General features: G+C 45.3%; 1 pseudogene; it reads right to left on the bottom strand.

Annotated features, from left to right (window-relative positions):
- Positions 1-5,977: 5,977 nt before the first annotated feature.
- LOC131741476 (barrier-to-autointegration factor pseudogene) lies at positions 5,978-6,501 on the bottom strand (annotated as a pseudogene).
- Between the last annotated feature and the right edge of the window lie 6,895 nt (positions 6,502-13,396).

Here is a 13,396-nt window from a genome sequence, read left to right as displayed (position 1 = left end):
TCCTTTGGAAGTTGACTGAATCGACCAAAATGGGGTTGGGTCTTTGAACAGCTAGTGGAAGGATGGGTGTGGGGGACAGAGGTTAGGGTTAGGGTGGAGAGCGAAGGGGGAGCTTTATCAGTCTAACTAGAATAATGGCTGAAAGGGCTCCTCCACAGAACCCAGGCTCCAAGATGGGCACAGATGCCCAAGTGCAGTCCTAATTACCCTTGAAAATCCCTTAAATCACTTTTGTTACCTATTATCTTCCAAGGAGGGAACAAGATTTCCTTATTGAGTACAGCTGAATTGACTGTTGTATTTAGAAATGTCATAACATTTCCCCCTTCAAAAAAACAAACAAACAAACAAAAAAACAACTTCAAATCCAGAATCACACCCGTCCAGAGCTGAAGTCATGTAAGTGAACATGAAAATACCGAGCATTTGTTCTATCTCCATAAACTTGTAAGATCCCTTTCCTCCCTTGGTTTCATCTGAAGCTCGCAGCCCTTACTCGCATTCCTTTGTAATTGACGTTCAGGCCCATATTTAAACACGGTCTTCAGCTTTCTTTTGCATGTTTTTTGTGGTTCCCCATATATACATTGGATGCCCTTCCTTGCTTTACCTGCACAGAGAATTCAACCTTTGGAACCCCACAGACAGTGAGAGGGCTGTGTGCCGATTGTGAGGTTGGAACATTGGAGAAAGGTGAGGGGATTCACCTTAGTAGGTGGGGCGGCTACAAAGCTCTGCTAGTTCCCACAGCTGACACCGACATCCCAGCTCCGCGAGAAACCTACAAAACCTACAAACAAATAGGTTTGTTCCTTTAGGCGATATTTGAGTCTTTCCTGTGGATTCTAACTTGAAGGAGATAAGGGCAGTTACTACCCTACGGAGCACACATTCCATGGAGGAGGGAGACTTTTTTTAAATTTATTTTTTGGCCGCACTTGGGACGTGTGGAGTCTTAGTTCCCCGACCAGGGATGAAAACCGCGCCCCCTGCAGTGGAAGCGCGGAGTCTTAACCAGTGGACCAGCAGGGAAGTCCCAGGCTTTTTTTTTTTTTTTTAATTTATTTTTGGCTCTGTTGGGTCTTCGTTGCGGTGCGCGGGATTCTCATTGCAGTGGCTTCTCTACGAGCTCTAGGCGTGCAGGCTTCGGTAGTTGTGGCACACAGGCTCGGTAGTTGTGGTGCACGGGCTTAGTTGCCCCGCGGCATGTGGGATCTTCCCAGACTAGGGCTCGAACCCATGTCCCCTGCATTGACAGGCGGATTCTTAACCACTGTGCCACCAGGGAAGTCCCTGTGCAAGCTTTTGTCTGGACCTACGTTTCCAGTTCTCTTGGATGTATATCTAGTCGAATAGTTGGGTCATATGGTAAGTAACTTTTTGAGGAACTGGTTTTGAACTTTTTGAAATGTGACTCATAGAAATTTTTAAATTGCATATGTGGCTCTTATTATCCAACAGCTGGCCTAGAATGTCCCAAGCATTGTGATGAAAGGTTGGAAAGAATTTATACTAAAGGGTGTGATGAGGAGGGGAGTGCAATGCTGGGCAGAGGGTACCCTTCTGTTTGTTTGGGGTTTTTTTGCGGTATGCGGGTCTCTCACTGTTGTGGCCTCTCCCATTGCGGAGAACAGGCTCCGGATGCGCAGGCTCAGCGGCCATGGCTCACGGGCCCAGCCGCTCCACAGCACGTGGGATCTTCCCGGACCGGGGCACGAACCCGTGTCCCCTGCATCGGCAGGCGGACTCTCAACCACTGCACCACCAGGGAAGCCCCCTTCTGTAATTTTTATATCTTACTTTATATACCTTCATCATCTTTGTTGATGATAATTGCCAAAGCCTGTTAACTGTTCTCCCTGCTCCAGGGCCAACAAATCTCCATCCAGCAGCCAGAGATATTTTTTAAAGTGTAATTCTGATCATGTTATTCCCTGTTTAAAACACTTCAATGGTCTCCCTGTTCCAATTATATCAAGTGTAAATTCTTTCCCATGGCCTGGCACTCATTAGTTGCTCAGGAAATATTTGTTGAACAAATAATGGAAAATATTTTGTCTTTTTTTGTTTCAAATTTTTTTTTTTAATTTAAAGAAATTTCAAATTGAAAAAAGTAAAACACTTAAAATTTATATTTTAAATATTTATATTTGTGTGTGTGTGTATCTTTTTATTAAGATCTGCATTTACATTTTGCAAATACAAACAGGCATCCAGTAAACACATCCAGAACAAAGAGCGTTTTCGGACACTTAACCCTTCGCCATGGCCAGCAGGACAGGCCAGCTCTCAGCAGGGGGCGCCCCTTCAGCACAAGGCTCAGAGAATGGGGGATGCTGCCCTCACTCCCAGCTCCCACGCGGCCCCCGCCATGACCCGCCTGGGAAACGTGGGGGACATGGGGCACGGGCGGGGCGGGAACGTGTAGGATGCCCCAGGGACAGAGACAGACGCACCCAGGTCTGCCTCCCATGTGCAGTATAAGTCCATTTTCCTGTATCTTCTCCATCACTGGGTATTCATCTTTTTAATTTTTAACTATGGCCTATTTGCTGGGTGAAAAGTATCTTGTTTTAAATTTGGATTTCTTTGTTAACAGCTAGGTTGAGCATCTTCTGTTTGTTCACTATTTGTTATCTGGTTTCATGACCAAATTAATGATTATAAGCTTACTTTGTTTTTATCAAAAAGTATTCTTTTCCACATGAAAGATCTCCAACCTTTGTCTATGTCATATTTGTCCTTTGTTAGGTTAACAACAATAGATTTTTTTTTTTTTTTTAATTTGGCCACACTGCTCAGCTTGTGGGATCTTAGTTCCCCAACCAGGGATTGAACCCGCATCCTCGACAGTGAAAGTGCAGAGTACTAACCACTGGACTGCCAGGGGACTCCCAACAATAGATATTTTAAAAAATATCTTCTAGAAGAAAATGCATGCTTACAAATAAAACTAATTTCAAATACAGGTTAAAAAAATAGATTGGTTATAAAGCAGAAACTAACACACCATTGTAAAGCAATTATACTCCAATAAAGATGTTAAAAAAAAAAGATTGGTGTTTTAGGAACATGGTTAATAAAGAAGAATAAATAGTAGCTGATATTTATATGGCAAGTGTTATTTTTTATTTTTACTTTTTTGGCTGCGTTGGGTCTTTGTTGCTGTGCGTGGACTTTCTCTAGTTGCAGAGAGCAAGGGCCACTCTTGGTTGTGGTGCACAGCCTTCTCATTGCCGTGGCTTCTCTTGCTGCGGATCACAGGCTCCAGGAGCACGGGCTTCAGTAGTTTCAGCACACGGGCTCAGTAGTTGTGGCTCGCAGGCTCTAGAGCGCAGGCCCAGTAATTGTGGCGCATGGGTTTAGTTGCTCTGCGGTATGTGGGATCTTCCCAGACCAGGGCTCGAACCTGTGTCCCCTGCATTGGTGGGTGGATTCTTAACCACTGCGCCACCTGGGAAGTCCTGGCAAGTGCTATTTTACCTAGAGCATCCTTTATTCCCTGGGGCTAGCAGTCGTTTTTTTGGTAAAGGTTCAGATAGTAAATAGTTTGGACCATATAATCTGTCCCAACTACTTCATTCTGCCATTATAAGAGCCACAGACAATAAATGAATGGGTGTGTCTGTATTCCAATAAACCTTATTAATGGATACTGAAATGTGAAATTTCATAATTTTCACATGCCATGAAATACTACTGATTTTTTTTCCCAACCATTGAAAAAAATGTAAAAAACATTCTTAATTCTTGGGCTATGCAAAAACAGGAAGTAGACCAGACAAATGTGGCCCACCGGCTATAGTTTGCCAACCCCTGTTTTATCCCTTTTGAACTTGACTATAGCTCAGTGAGGTGGACAGGGAGGCATGATTCTCCACTTTCAATACATGCAGGAGCAGGTTCAGGGAGGTGAGGGCATGGAGCTCACATAGTCTGGCTGGGTCCTGCCCCATCACACACAGAGGCTCAAAGGAAAAACCAACAAGAGCAAACAATTCCATGGAAGCCAAAAGCTTTTATTCAAATCCAGACTGTTATAGGTTTTAGAAACTTAAGTGTTGTTTTTTTTTTTTTTTTTTTTAAGATGTTGGGGGCTTCCCTGGTGGCGCAGTGGTTGAGAATCCGCCTGCTGATGCAGGAGACACGGGTTCGTGCCCTGGTCCGGGAAGATCCCACATGCCGCGGAGCAACTAAGCCCGTGAGCCATGGCCGCTAGGCCTGCGCGTCCGGAGCCTGTGCTCCGCAACGGGAGAGGCCACAACAGTGAGAGGCCCGCATACCGCAAAAAAAAAAAAAAAAAAAGAGGTTAAGATGTTGGGGGTAGGAGTTTATTAATTAATTTATTTTTGCTGTGTTGGGTCTTCGTTTCTGTGCGAGGGCTTTCTCTAGTTGTGGCAAGTGGGGGCCCCTCTTCATTGTGGTGCACGGGCCTCTCACTGTCGCGGCCTCTCTTGTTGTGGAGCACAGGCTCCAGACGCGCAGGCTCAGCAGTTGTGGCTCACGGGCCCAGTTGCTCCGTGGCATGTGGGATCTTCCCAGACCAGGGCTCGAACCCGTGTTCCCTGCATTAGCAGGCAGATTCTCAACCACTGCACCGCCAGGGAAGACCCGAAACTTAAGTTTTTAATGAATCTAAGGCTTTAATGATTCCACCCTAGACCAAATACTTTGAAAAAGGAATACCATGTCCCTTTGAGTGAAGCTATTTCAACACTTTCCTTGCCCAACTGGATCCCATCAGTGCTATCCACTTTAAACTCAGAGGGTGGGATTTTTAAACAACCAGAATAATTGGAGGGCAGTAGAGCCCCAGCTTCAGAGTGTAGACAGACTTAGAATCCTGTCACTTATTTGCTGTGTGACTTTGGACAAGCTGCCAACCTCTCCATAAAAAGATCATCATTTAGGGTTTCATTTTCAGTGCAAATTTGAATCAATGCCATAAAATTAGGAGTCAAGTCCCAGTTTTTGTCTGAATGTGAAATAATACAAATTCCTTAGACACCCCCCCCATATTAATTTAAGGCTTCAATAATCTCCAGGCACATAGGACCAAGAGGCCTGAAGCACCCATATGTGTCTAGACTCTGACAACTAGGGCAACCCCATGTGAGTAGGTAAACAGACATACCCACCCTCCATTATCAAGGGGAGTCTTGAATGATTAGCTTTATTTTTTTAATTTCAATTTATTTATTTATTTGTTGATTGATTGATTGCTGTGTTGAGCTCCCATTGCTGCGTGAGGGCTTTCTCTAGTTACGGCGAGAGGGGGCTATGCTTTGTTGTGGTGCACAGGCTTCTCACTGCAGTGGATTCTCTTGTTGCATGGGCTCTAGGCTTGCGGGCTTCAGTGGTTGTGGCACGCAGGTTCAGTAGTTGTGACTTGTGGGCTCTAGAGCGCAGGCTCAGTAGTTGTGGCGCATGCGCTTAGCTGCTCCGCCGCATGTGGGATCTTCCTGGGCCAGGGTTCGGACCCGTGTCCCCTGCACTGGCAGGCGGATTCTTAACCACTGTGCCACCAGGGAAGCCATTGAATGATTAGCTCTAAATGTTGCCAAGTCTTCAGGAACACAACCGGCTTGGAAAATATGGGAGCGTGGAATACATCCTACCCAGCTGGGGTAAAAAGTGGAGTTAAAGTAAGGAAAGTAGCTGGCATGGAGTGGATCAGGCAAAAAAAATGGTTATTTGTATTAGTTCAGTGGCGGAGTATTAATTTAGGAATTTCTTGGATGTGGGTTTTGAAATATTGACAGGACTGCCTGGGTGAGGGCAACGTGGTGTGATTCTTAAGACCTCCTATGGAGCGGTGCTGAGGCTGCCAGAGTGGGAATTTTTTTTTGGAAGGCCACTGACTTTATTGATTTAAAAAACTTTACAAGGACAGTGACTGTTCTGCCAGAAAGAGGACCAAATGGCATAAAACAGACCCGAGGTGGGAGCGGTGGGCGGGCGGGGACAGTGCCAGAAATCACTCAGAAAAGCTGGTAACTGCTGTCATGAAACTGTCAGGGAAAGGCAAAGGGAGATGCATGCAAGGGTAAGAATTCCAAAAACGTTGAAATGGTGAGGGGAGAAAACTCCCCAAAGACCCTGGAGTACATGGGAGCTGTGCACGACAACAGCAATCTTTTCCTTTGTAGAGGACGGGGAGGAGTCCTCACTTGGCTGCAAACTCTGGAGACTCAGTGCTGGGGCTCGGGGTCGGGGGCTCCCCAGAGAGCATCACGAAAACACGTCGCGCCACTCTCGAAGGCACCGGAAGCAGTCCCGCGACTGCTCGGCGTTCGCGCCGCACTTATCCTTCAGCCGTCCCCGGAAAAGATCTTCATCTTTCTTTAGGACCAGAAACTGACCAAGGACCACACAGGCCTTGTCAAAGCCCCTTTCCTCCAGCTTCTTGCCCAGGACTTCGCCAATCCCGGCCAGGCTTCCGGCTGGCTTTTCCCCCATGGGCTCTGCCATGAAGTCAGTGTGCTTTGGGGAGGTTGTCATGTAGATCAGGCTTAATCTGGGAATCCTGTAGCTCGGGTTCACGTAACGGCTTCTCCCGCTGATCCCTCAACCCACTAGTGTTTTGTTTTGTTTTGTTGAAGTAACAGCAGCTTTAGTGAGATAGAATTCACATACTATACAACTCTCCTAGGTGTATAATTAATTCAGGGGTTTGTAGTGTATTTAGAGAGTTGTGCAACCGTCACCATGGCCAATCTTGAACATTTTCATTTCTCCCCCCAAATCCCATACCCACTAACAGTCCCTATTCCCTGTCCCCACAGCTGCTGGCAACCACTAATCTGCTTTCTGTCTCTGTGGAGTGACCTATTCTGGACATTTCGTATAAATGGAGTCAGACAATATGTGCCCTTTTGTGTCTGGCTTCTTTCACTCAACATATTTTTTCAAGGTTCATTAAGATAGCATGTGTCAATGTGTAATTCCTTTTTTTTTTTTTTTTGTGGTACGCGGGCCTCTCACTGTTGTGGCCTCTCCCGTCGCGGAGCACAGGCTCCGGACGCGCAGGCCCAGCGGCCATGGCTCACGAGCCCAGCCGCTCCGCGGCACGTGGGATCCTCCCGGACCGGGGCACGAACCCGCGTCCCCCGCATCTGCAGACGGACTCTCAACCACTGCGCCACCAGGGAAGCCCTGTAATTCCTTTTTATGGCTGAATAATATTCCATGGTAGGATATGCCACTTTTATTTATCCCTTCATCAGTTGATGGACATTTTGAGTTGTTTCCAGAGAAATGATGCTTTATTGGACTAGTTCTTGGGCCAGTTAACCTCCTGTCTTGGCCTCCTCATCTGTAAAATGGGGTAATAGCTCCCAATCACAGGCAGGGCCAGGACTAGCCTACACAGACCCTTTGCTCGAATTAAGAAGTGCCTCTCTTGATAGACACCTGTCTCATCCCAGGGCAGGGGAGCCTTTGTTGCCAGAAGCAAATTTGGCCAGGGATTCTTAGCCTGGATTTCAGCCCAGTGTTTTGTTTTGTTTTTTTTTTAACGTATAGCGCTTTAATTGATTAATTAATGTATTTATGTATTTATTAGTTTTGGCTGCTTTGGGTCTTTGTTGCTGTGTGCGAACTTTCTCTAGTTGTGGCGAGCGGGGGTTACTCTTCATTGCAGAGCATGGGCTCTAGGTGCGCAGCCTTCAGTAGTTGTGGCACGCAGGCTCAGTTAGTTGAGGCACGTGGGCTCAGTAGTAGTGGCTCGTGGGCTCTAGAGCGCAGGCTCAGTAGTTGTAGTGCACGGGCTTAGCTGCTCCGCGGCATGTGGGATCTTCCCGGACCAGGGCTCGAACCCGTGTCCCCTGCATTGGCAGGCAGATTCTTAACCACTGGGCCACCAGGGAAGCCCCAATAAAGTTCACTCTTGGGGAGGTTCTATCAGTTTTACAGATGCATAGGGTCATGTATCCCCCTCCCCCACTATCAAAATGAACACCTTAAAAATTCCTCTGCATCCCCCCAGCCCCATAGTTGACTCCTCCTTCTCACTGCCCCTGCCCAACACTGATCTGCTGCCCCACGCTTTGTACGATACACACACTGGACAACTACAGGCATGGCTCCGCTCCTGGGGTTGTCAGGACATGTAAATGAATGCATGGGAAGCACTCAGGACAGAGCCTGGCACTCAGGAGCCTGGCACGTGAGTGCCCATCACATCAGAGCTGTTGTAACTATCAGACTGGGCTTTGTCCACTGTGGGGTGAGGGTGGGGATGCTGGACACCAGCAAAGCACAACAGGCTGCCAAGGGTGTGAGTCAGCACTGCCGGTGGGGCACGTAAAAATGCCCAGCCCCAGTCTCATCCTAAACCTACTTGAAAGAGTCTTCCTGGTACAGGATGTTTTTTTGGCCATACTGTGAGGCATGAGGGACCTTACGTCCCCAACCAGGGATTGAACCCACGGCCCCTGCAGTAGAAGTGGAGAGTCTTAACCACTGGACTGTCAGGGAAGTCCCAGGCAGGATGTTTAACAAGCCTTTCCTGGGATGGTGATGCTGAAGGTCCTGGGACATGCGCTGAGAAACTGCTTTTGGGGTGACTTGTATAATGTGGATCAGAAAGTGCTAGAGAAGTTCTGGTGACCCTGGGGGGGAAAGGGGACAGAGGAGGTGTTCCGTGGCGCCAGCTCTGGCTGAACCTGGGAACCCATTGTACCAGATGAACCAACCAAGAAAAATGGTACAAGGGTGGAAGTCTTAGATAAGGGCCACCTGGACTCCCTACCACCGACCCGCTCCTGAGCCCTGGGGTCTCAGCCTTCTCATCTCACAGGTTTCCTGTAGCTCTGCTCAAATGCTATATAGTTTTGATGTGTATTTCCTCCAGATGTTATTATTACAGTATTATATGCACATGATTCAAACAAATTCAAACAGTACAGCAGGAATCAACACACTTTCCATTAAGGGCCGGATAGTAAGGACTTTTGGCTTTGTGGGCCATATGACCTCTGGTCTTTATTGCAGCTTCTAATCCTGCCTTTGTAGGGTGAAAGCAGCCATAGACAATACATACATGAATGAATGCTGTGTTCCAATAAAACTTATTTTTTTTAATATGGAAAATTAAAAAAAAATTATTGGCATACAGTTGATCTACAATGTTGTGTTAGTTTCAGGTGACAGCAAAGTGAATCAGTTACACATATACATATATCCACTCTTTTTTAGATTCTTTTCCCTTATAGGCCATTACAGAGTATTGAGTAGAGTTCCCTGTGCTATACAGTAGGTCCTTACTAGTTATCTATTTTATATACAGTAGTGTGTATATGTCAATCCCAATCTCCCAATTTATCCCTCCCCTACCTTACCCCCTGCGGTAAAAGTTATTTTTACAAACAAGTGCTTCCATATTTGGTCCACGGGCCATAGTTTACTAATTCCTGTGGAAAAGTAGAGTAAAAAGTATACATGGAATCCCCCCCTACTTTAATTTTCTTGTGCACAGTATTGTGGCTAAAAGCACAAAAGTCAAGTTGTTACATGAAGGAGAAATAAAACAAGCCAGGTAACATCATAAGTTCAAGTGAAACCGAAAAAGCCCAAACCACTTTCCACCCTCTTCGATGCAGTGAATGTAATAGAGATACAAACATATTTGGTTTTGAATTGATAAACCAAATCAGGGTCGATAAGTAACAACAGAAATTATCTAACATAAATGGCTCCTATGTTTAGGGTAATGACCAACTTAGTAGGTGTTCCAGAAATGTTTGTGGCATCGTTTGATTAAAAAAAAAAAAACAAAAACACGACTCCGGAATGACAGTCATTCTCCTAGAGAATCAGGGCAGTTCAATTTAAATTTGGCCCAGTTAATTAAATGCAACATTTGAAGCAGGGCTATAGCAATCATGTAGATTTATTAATTGAAGATTTGTTTTCTCTGCCCTCTTCTTTTGAATTTCTACTTTTAGAGTATCTAAGAATTTAATTCTGTCTTACTTGTATTTTACCACTGCCCTCTTGCACTCATTTTCTTGAGAAGTTACTTCAAGTCAATAGCAGTATTAACCTCTGAATAATAATAAATAAAAAACAAGTACAAAGTGGTTAAATTAGGACTGGGATAAAAGGTCACTTTTTCTCTAGGCCTTGATTTTTCTTATTGTGAGAAAAAATATCTCAATAACACCAAATCCTGAAACACATTGTTCTTTGCCACTTAAAGATACTACTGTTGATGCTTAAAGAAATTCAAAAGGCTCTCTCAAAATGTAGATACTTGAAGTATAGACAAGAATTCCCAGGGGCTTCCCTGGTGGCGTATGGTTAAGAATCCACCTGTCAATGCAGGGGACACGATTCGAGCCCTGGTCCAGGAAGATCTCACATGCCACCGAGCAACTAAGCCCGTGCGCCACAACTACTGAGCCTGCACTCTAGAGCCCGCAAGCCACAACTGCTGAGCCTGTGTGCCACAACTACTGAAGCCCACGTGCCTAGAGCCGTGCTCTGCAACAAGAGAAGCCACCGCAGTCAGAAGCCCTGCACTGCAACAAACAGTAGCCCCCTCTCTCTGCAACTAGAGAAAGCGCGTGCACAGCAGCAAAGACCCAACGCAGCCAAAAATAAATAAATAAATAAATAATTTATTTTAAAAAAAGAAATCCCTTTCTGCTTTACTTTGGTAGACATGCCGGGGAGGAGCAGAGATTATTTGTGAATAAAAACTACTTTCTAAAGAAATATGGTAGTTATTAATAGAGGATATCTTTCTGTATTAAGTCTTTGGAGGTTCTGGACTATTTAAAGAAAAAAAAAGAGGTAGAACACTCACCAGGGTGCCTGGCACATAGTAAATGCTTAATAAACGTTGTCCCTTTTTTTGTGTGTAATTTTCTTTAACACGAAAGGGACCTTGGTGTTCTCAAGCTGGTTTGTTGCCCTCAGAACCTGAGACTCTTTCCCTATCAACCTTGATATCAAATGCCATTATTTTAATTAATTTAAATTCCCTGAGTTCCCGTCTGGCAGATGAAATCCAGTTGCTGCTTGCAATAGTTACTACACTCCTAAGAGTGGTGCAAGAAATCTGCCTATTGCCAGCACGTGTATTTGTTGATTCAATCAAAAATATTTCCTGAGCAAGGGCTATGGAAGGAAAGAACTACTTCCTGACGGGCCGTACAGCCCAGTAGCTCAGCTGCGCTCTGTGTCTAAGTGTCCTAAGAGATGGGAGAGAGGGATTCTGAGAAAGGGCATTTCCAGCTGGAAGGATGAGCCAGCCTCATCAGCCAGGGGACCCAGATTAGTGCCTTAAAGCAATATTTCTTTTTTTCTGCCTCCATCCAGACCTTGAGTACGGGGGCCAGGAAAGGCATTTGGCCAATATTTGTTGAAAGAATGAATGAATGACTAAGTGTGAAGTTAAATGAATTTTACTTTTAACACATAGATATTCTCCACCCTCATTTTCAAATGTCTTTGAAAATAATTTTCCAAGTCAGCAGTTTATTTTTAGGCTTATTAGTAGAAAAGTAAGTTGAGTCATCGAACAACACAGTGCCAGTTCTGGAGGCATTTTTGTTTGTCACAATTGCTATAAGAATCCGGTGGGTAGACCAGGGATGCAGCTAAACATTCTACAGTGCACAAGACAGCCCTAAATGGCAGTGGTGCTGAACCCATCCAAAGCCAGGAGCTCCCTGTCCTTGGGAGGCGGCTCTTAGGCTTGACTTCTGAGACAGGCAGAGCTAAGTGTGAATCCCACTTTCACTATCTCCTCACCATGCCTCAGTTTCCCCATCTGTAAAATGAGAACAATAATACTTTCTAACAGAATGTAAAGCATGGCATAGTGGTTAGAGGCATATGCTATGGGATGAGAGGATACCCTGGCTCAAATCTTTACCTTGTTATTCTTTTTATTATAGTAAAGTACATAAAATAAAATTTACCATTGATGACATGTCATCCATTCACCATGTTATGCAATCATCACCACTATTTCCGGAATATTTTCATTACCCCACTCCCCCAAACCCAGCATCCATTAAGTAGCCACTCTCTCTACCCCCATAACCAGCCTCTGGCAACCACTAATCTGTTTTCTGTCTGTGGGTTTGACCATTCTGCATATTTCATATAAATGGAATCATACAACATGTGGCCTTTTGTGGCTGGCTTCTTTAACTCAGTGTTAATGTTTTCAAGGTTTATTCATTTTGTAGCAGGTATCAGTGCTTCCTTTTTAGTGGCTGCGTAATATTCCATTGTAGGATGTACCACCTTTGGTTAACCTATTCATCTGTCCATGGACATCTGGGTTGTTTCCACCTTTTAGCTATTGTGCTTTGGTGCTGTTATGAACACTTGTGTACAAGCTTCTGAGAACCGGTTTTCCATTCTGTTGGGTACATACTGGGTCACTCATCTGCTAAGTCTATGTTTAACCTATATTAAGAAACCCTTCCCTTGTTTTTATTACCTCTGAGACTTTGCGCACCTGCCCTCTTTGCGTCTTGGTGTCCTCCCCTGTAAAGAGGGGTGTATGACAGTTTTAGATCACAGGGCAGTTGAGAGGATTAAACAAATGAGTTGCTGTACACCCTTGGCCCCGTGCCTGTCACAGGGAAGCTCTTAGTAAATGCAAGCAATTACTACTGCTCTTACCTGGTGTGGGGATTCAGATACTCAACATAAAGCATGTTACCTGGCTCTTTGAGGAGTGCTTATTATTTGGTTTACAATTCGTGCTAAGAAAATTCTGTCAAGAATGTGCATTATGTGACAAACTTCTAGCCTGATATTAGCCAAATACAGAGTTCATTGCCCTTTAAATTTATGTATTTATTTATTTTTGGCTGTGTTGGGTCTTCATTGCTGCACGTGGGCTTTCTCTAGTTGCGACTAGCAGGGGCTACTCTGTTGCGGTGCGCGGGCTTCTCACTGCAGTGGCTTCTCTTGTTGCAGAGCACAGGCTCTAGGTCCGCGGGTTTCAGTAGTTGTGGCATGCAGGCTCAGTAGTTGCGGCATGCAGGCTCAGCAGTTGTGGCACATGGGCTCTAGAGCACAGGCTCAGCAGTTGTGGCGTGCAGGCCCTAGAGCACAGGTTCAGTAGTTGTGGCGCATGGGCTTTGTTGCTCTGCGGCATGTGGGATCTTCCCGGACCAGAGCTTGAACCCGTGCCCCCTGCATTAGCAGGCAGACTCTCAACCACTGTGCCACCAGGGAAGTCCCTGAGCTGTTTTTTAAAAAAGTAAACAAGACCCCAGTATCTACAGAACACCTGGCTAACCATGAGCAGTCATTCTAGAAAAGACCTTGCTTTAAGGGCATTAAGGTTTTGCCAGCTCACAGCCCAGAAGAATGTTGGCCACTTGATCTAATTAGCCACCCCTGTGGTCATTTTTGCCATTTGTTT

This window comes from Kogia breviceps, chromosome 14 (assembly GCF_026419965.1).
Source record: "Kogia breviceps isolate mKogBre1 chromosome 14, mKogBre1 haplotype 1, whole genome shotgun sequence".
Classification (NCBI taxonomy): domain Eukaryota; kingdom Metazoa; phylum Chordata; class Mammalia; order Artiodactyla; family Physeteridae; genus Kogia; species Kogia breviceps.
Note: the sequence above shows the minus strand (reverse complement) of the source record. Positions and strands in the feature narration are given on the sequence as shown.